The sequence below is a fragment of the Aptenodytes patagonicus genome, chromosome 1 (assembly GCF_965638725.1).
Source record: "Aptenodytes patagonicus chromosome 1, bAptPat1.pri.cur, whole genome shotgun sequence".
Lineage (NCBI taxonomy): Eukaryota > Metazoa > Chordata > Aves > Sphenisciformes > Spheniscidae > Aptenodytes > Aptenodytes patagonicus.
This window is the reverse complement of record NC_134949.1, coordinates 134,126,892-134,135,131: the sequence shown is the minus strand read 5'-3', so window position 1 is coordinate 134,135,131 and position 8,240 is coordinate 134,126,892.

The window sequence follows — 8,240 nt, the reverse complement described above, 5'->3', positions numbered from 1 at the left end:
TGCGTGTGCTTCTGTTCAGCTTCTTTCAGGATTGAATTGTAGGATGTAGGATTTCTTTGCATCTCACAAAATGACTGCTAGTTTTCAGTTTAATAATAGACAAGAAACTAAAGAAACTTGTGGTGTAAATAGCCAAGTATTATCCTTCTGTTCTTTAAAACTTTTACTCACAGAAAGCATAAGATAAATACAAGCCACCAAATATGAATCTGAATTTCAAGATGCAATCTGATGGATCTCAGCATGGGATCAAGGTCCTCAGATAGTATAAGGCAGCTTTTCTCGCCCCAGCTCCATCCTTTCCGATATGGGTGGTGTGCACAGTTCCAGCTTAGGACCTCTTTTTATTTGAGTTTTTGTAAAAATAGGGATTGCTTATCATTCTTAGATACAGCTTTGATTTTAAACATGCACAAAATTCAGGAGCATTGGACCTGGGAAAAAGGGAAAGAGTTTCAGGTCCATCTCTGCTATACCTCTTTATAAAAAGACATAAGTAGAAGTGCAAAACAAACAAAAAAACCCCACCAAACCCAAAAAAACCCAACTTAATTCATCACCATATTTCCATCACCAGAGAAAGACTGGACACCCTGAAAAATTAGAAAGAACATTTTGTTATTATCTAACTATACACTTAGCCTCCCACCTGCCTCTACTGGCCTACAGCGTGACAAAGGACAAGATAGGATATTACAGTGTATATCGCAAAGAAGAGAACACACATCTATGAGAGTATAACAGTGCGGCATGACCCACAGCATGTTATCTCAGAAAAATGCATCCCACTCCTGCAGTGACATCACGGGCATTTTCAACACCTTTTAAAATGTACACAGATCCTCTGACCTTTGACTTTGTGTGCTGCAAGGAAGGAGATTTAACTCAGCAGACAGACAGGTATAAAAATGTACCGCTTCCTCGGGTACTTGGGTACTCTGTTGTTGTTGTTGCTGTATATACCGTGAAGTCAGGGAAGCACTCCAGAGACTTTTCCAGAAGGCTGCAGGAGAGACCTTCAGATCCAGAACTAAAATAGTCTTTACATTGAAGCATGTTAAAGGTTTCTCGGGGAGGGCAAAAGGGCTGAAGTAAAACAACCTTAAGTTATGCCTCAGACTCAGTCTGAGTCATGGTCCAGCATGTCAAATTCCAAAGAAAAAAGGCCAAAGTCAGAAAGTATGCATGGGTACTATATCTTAATTCATCATAACTGTCAAAGATATCTTAATACCTTACAAAAAGTTAGAGGACCTATTTAATTTCTTAGGCACTTGAGAGAGTGAAACAGCACAATACTATTTCCTCATTTGCTGTGGAAGGTCACCTGAATATTGCATTTCCAAGCCCTGGTCCCACAAAACTGAGAAAAAAAAACTGAAATCATATTGTCCCATTCCTTTATCTCCCTGACAGGAAAAAGAAGTCATTCCCAACTCCCAGCAGTCAAGCCTGCTGCCAAATCCCCTCAAGAAATCTTTCCCAGGCACGACTCCCAACAAAACCAGAAAAAAAGTAATAATGAAATGCCAAAAATGCTTCAAAATCAGCAGTGGTAAGAAAAATGTTTCTGGGACAGGATGACCCAACTATCACCTTTATTTATAACTGCATAGATTAGGCTAAATTATGATTATTTGTATTGCTTATTGCTAGGCTCTGCAAACACTGGACTCCAAAACAGTTCACATCCCAAAGAGTTTGCAGGCTAAGAGCAAGTCATTTACAAAAAAAAACACAACAAGATGATTGGGTCAAACCTATACGTGTGACGTCCCTACAATTAAAATTAATAATTCTCACAAAAGACATGCCTCTCTTAGAGGTAATAACTTAAAGGGCTTAAAGATATTCATTAAAGCACTTTGATTTCTTAGAGATAATCCTCATTAAAATGTTTTCTTTTTCATTTTCTTGTTTCTACATTTTTATTTTTTGTAATAGCACTAAGCAAAACAATCTGGACTGCCTAGCAATATTTTGGCTTTCCTAAAGACTTGAATTGTAATAAGATGGGAGAATAAGTGGGTGAAATAAGAACTTATTTTTTTCTGAGGTTTAAATTAAGATTTCTGTTCTGTTCATTTTACAAAGGTCTATTTATGTTCAGTAGAGAAAACACATTATTCAAGAGAGTCAGCCACACACGAGATAGAGCTATGAGTCTACCACCCTAACAGAACATTAATCCTACCCGTATAAGCGATTTGCCTTTTTTCCCACATAATAGTCTGAAAAAAAATATTATTACTGGGGTTTTTAATTATTATTTTCATGCCCAGAGGACCAAGTTCAAGACGCTAAGGGTTGTCCAAAAATGTATTTTGAGACAGTCCCTTTCTTGAAAAGCTTACAATTTAAGTAGACAAGACAGAAATCGGAAGGGGAGGTCTGCCAATAAAGACTTATTTGCCCAGGGTTTTGCAGAATTTTTTACGGTGTTTATTATATTTATTGGTATCTAATCCCAACAGCAGCTCTGATCTAAAAACAGGAACACTGATAACTAAATCTTATATTTTAGATTTCACAGAACACTGAAAATAACTAAAATCTGTGTGTGTGTGCGCATATGGGTGTTTTTGTGTGTATGAAGGTCTGAAATCTAAAAAATTATGCTGAGTCTTACAGAATAGCATACACATGGGACTTTTTTTTTTCTGTCTCATTCTGGGAAGAAATCTTATAGGAATGCCATTTCTTACGGAATTTTTGCTCTTTCATTTCTGGGCCCGGGAAGCACATCCTGCATGAGACCAATCAGAAATAACAGCTTGGAACAATACACTATGTGGGCCAGAGACAGAAATGCAACATCTCTGAGGCCATTAAATATCTATCACTGTTGTTGAAATTGTCCAACATTTAAAAAATGTTTAAGGGGGACTAACAGACAAATGGCAAACTCACAAAAGCTTCGTTTTGCTAGGAAATGATGCTGGAGAATTAAAAAAATGTACCAAACTCTAGTGTCGTGAATGATGGTTATTTTTCCTTTGGTTTGAGTTTTGAATTAAGATGTGACAGGAGCTCAGATCTCACCTGAGTCTGTTAGCTTATTCCTAATCAGTTTATAAGCCCTGCATGTGACAGCTCCTAAAGGTTTGGTTATCCCAGTTGAGATTACGTTGGGCTCTATAGTGCGTATATGAAGACGTTACCTTCACTGATCAGGTCATGGCATGTCATCTATGTCCAGCTGCAAATGACTTAGTCTGCTAGTCATCCTTCAAAAACTTTTAAAAAGACTATTTTAAAAATCTTTTTGCATTCAGAGCCATGTGCCAGGCACAGCCTTATGGCTGATAGGCATGAACTTCAAATAAAGCACCAGCTCATCTTAATAATATTGCATGCTGTGGAATTGTCTACTGAAATTTTAGCAGTACACTTGAAATGCCTAAAGGGTATGATATACATAATTTCAATAAGCCGGTAGTATTGTAGAGCTTGAACTGGAAAGTGATTCACTCCTGGATACCCTTACCGTGCAACACACTGCTGATAAATCAGACATGAAAGAATTTGTGATTCAAATTAAAACTTGTTTCAAGTAAAAGATACACTTTATTGTTGCTGAATCCTGAAGATTGGTAGTTTAGCTATGACAAGCCAGCCAGATTGTGTTGTGAAATATATGTAATAATATTAAATAAATTATGGACTCGTGCTGTGTATCCCTGGTTCTATAATAGAATTGAGGGAGGGAAGGGAGGCAGGGGAGGTCATACACATTTAGGAGGCATATATCGCCTCCTGCAAAACAGGATGCACACCAACATGCACCCAGGATAGAAAAGGTTAAGAAATTAAAGCATGCCTAATCAAACATCAAAGGAAAGCATCTAATGTCAAAGACATCTTTTCTCTCTCCTCGTACCTCTCAGGTGGACAGCTAGGGAGCAGATATGAGGGTGAAGTGCCATTAAGATCGATGCACCACCAGGGTTTGCTGGTAGATTCTCTGCTCATTTATACCACATGATAGCAGCCTCAATACTGGAAAAGCATCTTAATCCCCAATTGCCTGACCATTTAGTTCTCATTTAAATACTAGTTTCAAACAGAAGGATTACATGGATATTGCTGTCCTTTACTCATCCTAATCTACAAAACAAAACCCTGTGTTAAGTAAACTGTTTAAGGAAACTCCCATCCAGTGTTTTTCATAGAAACACAGGACCCTGTGGGCTGGAAGGGACTGCTGGAGGCCATCTGGCCCAACCTGCTGCTCGAGGTCTAGTTATAGCAGGTAGCTCAGGGCTGCGTCCTGTCGTGTTTTGAATCTCTCTGAGGATGGAGATTTCAGAAACTGCCTGGGCCCCTGTTCTGCTGTCTGACCACCCTTACAATGAAAATGTTCTTCCTTATATCATGTCAGAATTTCCCTTTTTGCCACTGCCTCTCATGCTCCCACCGTGCACTTCTCAGAAGAGTCTGGCTCCATCTTTTCTGATCAAATAGATGTAGGCAGCAGTGAGATCTCCCCTGACCCATCTCTTCTCCACACTGAACAAACACACATCTCTCAGCCATGCCTCACACAGTGTGTGCTTCAGCCCCCTGTCTGCTACCGTAGCTCTGAGCTGGACTTGTGCCAGTGTCCTTCTTGTACTGGGGCCTTCTTGTACCATAGGACTTCAGTTGTGCTCTCAGCAGTGCCCAGAGAGAGGAGAAGGATCGTCTCCCTAGAGCTGCTTGCTGCACCCCAGGATGCTGTTGGTCTTCTTTGCTTCAGGGGCCTGCTGCTGGTTCATGTTCAACTTCTTGTCTGCCAGGTCCTTTCCTGCCAAGCTTTTTTTCAGTCCGTTAGCCCACAGCATGTACTGCTGCATAGGGTTACTCCATGCCAGGTGCAGCACATCGTTTTTGCCTTTACTGGACTTCATGAAGTTCCCCAGCCTGTCTGGGTTCCTCTGAATGAACCTGCCCTCCTCCTTCGTACTTATTGCTCCCCCAGTCAGATGTCCAGATCATTAATAAAGATGTTGAACAGTATTGGCTCCATTATGAGCCCTGAGGGTTACAACTATTAACCTGCTATCAGCTGTACTTTGTACTGCTGATCACCATCCTTTTAGCCCAACAGTCCTGACAATTTGCAACTCACTTTACCATCCAGTCTGTAACTCACCGACTGAAGGATATACTATAGAAGATCCTGTCAAAGGTCTTGCTAAAAGCAAGGTAAACATCCACTCCTCATCCACGGTGTCAGTCATCTCCTCAGAGAAGGCAATCAGGTTGGTCAGGCACAATCTGCCCTTAGTAAATCCATACTGGCTGCTCCCAATCCCCTTCTTGTCCTTCATGTGGCTGGAAGTGACTTCCAAGAAGATTGGTTCTCCAAGGACTGAGGTCAGGCTGAGCAGTCTGTCTTCCTTCTTGCCCACCACCTTTCCAAGACAGTCTTTGCTCTAAAGGATGCAGGGACACCAAAAGCTGCTAAGTATCCACATCTGAAGTTCAAATCTCCAAAATTCCTGCTTGCTTTCAACTTACTTCTGAGGACATCTAAAACTCTTACGAATACTTATTCACAGGAACATAGAAGCCACTTCAGGATGTGCTGAAAAAAACCCTAGGTTGGACAGTGCCAAGTAGAAAACTGAAAACTCACTTCAACAAACAAATAACGTCCCAACTGTCTCCCTTTCCAGACCCAACTGAGCATGTGAAGCAGACTTCACAGAACATGGCTTGTTCCCTTTCACTTGGAAGTTCAGTGATTAAACTCATGCAAAATGGGAATTACACGGATTAGTTTTCCTCTTCTGCCTGAGGAAACCAAAGCTGTATAAGTTACTCCTACCAGAGGTGTGTCTATCCTGTTCTTAAAAACCTACATGGACAGAATTCCCTCGACTTCCCAAGGCAATTTGCTTTACTGCTGCACAGTTCTCCATCTTGTCTTTTCACCTTTTTTGTGACAATTTCAGCTTGTGACTTCTTGTCATTTCCCGAATAGAGAATAATGCACCCACTTGCTGTGTTTTTCCTTACCAGCAATGTAAGAACCACTTCAATCATCCTATTACTCTTCTGCACACACTCTCTGTACTTTTAGCACAGTGTCCAGAGCCTAATACAGCCAAGTCCCCACTATGCTGAGTAAAGAGGAAGGAGTCTTTGACATGCCTTAAAAACAATAGCCTTGTTTATCCCACCTAATTTGTGGTATGCCTTTTTCACAACAACAGGACATTGCTGACTCACATTCGTCACCCCCTGTAGTCCCTAGATCCTTTCTGAAGGACTGCTACTAGACAGGTGTTCCCCATGTGAAACATGGTCTTTTCTCTCTTTCTTCCTCTCTCTCTCTCCGTTTTTGTTTTTGTTTTTTTTGAGGGGTATGGGGTGGGGGTGTCTCATGGGTGGTTGTAGGGGATGCCACAGTGTTTGATTTGAAAGGTTAGAGGTGAGTTCTTCAAGAGGGATTTCAGGCTGTGGAACCCAAATGACTAAGACATCTCTGTACTCTGCAGTCATGGAATTACTCACCCAGGTCTCTGTAACTGTAATGCCTCTCTCACACCACAATGTTCCTGTGTTTTCAAAATAAAATCTTCAAAGGGTCTGGAGACTCAAAGGCTCTGCTGAAGCATTTGCTGCCCTTTGTGTAGATCACCATTTCCTGAATCACAAAGACTGGACTCAGTTATCTGCTCCTATAGGGATAAGACATTTTGATGAAGTCCCTATGTGAGTTGTTTTCAACTCTATTCACTGAAACTTTACTGGCACAAAGAGAATTGCCAAAGGTGAAGGTCAGATGAAAACCAGCATTTAAAAGAAAAAGACATACACAAAACCTTCTGGATCCTCTGACATTTCCCTTTGAAAGAGTCACATTTGACTCACTATGAATGCTAGTAACACATGCCTACTTGTAACGAATAGTAAGTGCCCTGTTTGTATTTGACCTGAAAGTAAAATAGATTTTGAAGTGTTAGGAAGCAAGCAACATCAAACAGCCTGAGAGTTAAATACCTTACTGCAATAGCCTGAAACGAATGTGACCCAGCAAGGCTTTGTCAGGAGCCAGAGGATTTTTTTGAAATTATAAACCTATTCTTGTGCATGGTACGCACACAATGTGAGAACCTTGCTACCCAAAAAAGCAGTCTGGAAGTGCCCTCGTTAGCATTTTACAGTAGGCTTTTTTAAATGCTAACTGGAGAAGCTCTTGTCCTAACAAGGGGCATGCCTGGGTGTGGACACAGACTGTTTCAGTGAGGCTGAGTCTTTCCCAAGCACAGGGAGAGAAGGGGATGGGCAGGAGACAGGTCCTGCCTGGGGTAGATGGGGAGGATGGCTGCGCACTGCCCCAGGAGGGCTCCCTGCAGGTGGAAGGACGGCAGAAATCAACCATCCTTTCCCTTGGCTTCTCTCCGCCTTCGGCTTCCAATGTTACCACACAACAGAGGAGCGGAAAGGGTGTGGAGTACACCAGTCTGCCCCTGGTTTTGAAGGTACTCGAGTGATTTATTTTGGTAAATCTAGTGTTTTTGAGTTCGGGTGCTCTGACAGCAGCTCTGAGGCGCGTTGGCACACGCGGGGGCCTACATGCAGCACACAGCAGGGCTGTTCTCCCTGCTTCTCCCAGGTTACGCTCCCCCTGAAGGCACCCAACCAAAACAAAACAGCAGATTTTTGTTTGTTGGGTTTTTGTTTTTAAATGAAGCCAAGAGCTATAGTGATGTGAGATACTAAGTGGGGTCTGGGCCACAATTTAATTAAAAGAGTGAGGAACAGTGTACGCAGCGGATGTAAAGACTTCAGCAGTGGCAAGCTCAAACTGAGGCAGCGTCCCCTGGAAAAAGCATTTACAAAAGGGATAGAGATTATCTAGAAAATGAGGCCAGTGAAGAAACATGCCGGTTACTTACGGGAAATCAGCACATATATAAGAAGAAAGTGGAAAGAGGAGCTAAAACACTAAGGCACGTGGTGCAGTTTGCATGTGCCCGTGGGGCAGCGGGGCCAGCCAGGGGGCTGCGGGGTGCCGGGGCAGGAGGAGGCCGTAAGCCGCCCTGTGCTGATTCCAGCAGGTTCCAGCCGGCTCCAAGACCCACGGGTGCAGCCGGTGCCCGCTGGGGAGCACAGGGCCCACATTGTGGGCAGGCGCCGCTGGGGGCGAATGGCAGCTGGCGGGGGAGGAGAAACAGGGCAGATGGGTGGAGGGGACGGTGCTGGGGACACAGCCAGAGGCACACACTTTTACGGGACAAGGTGCTGGA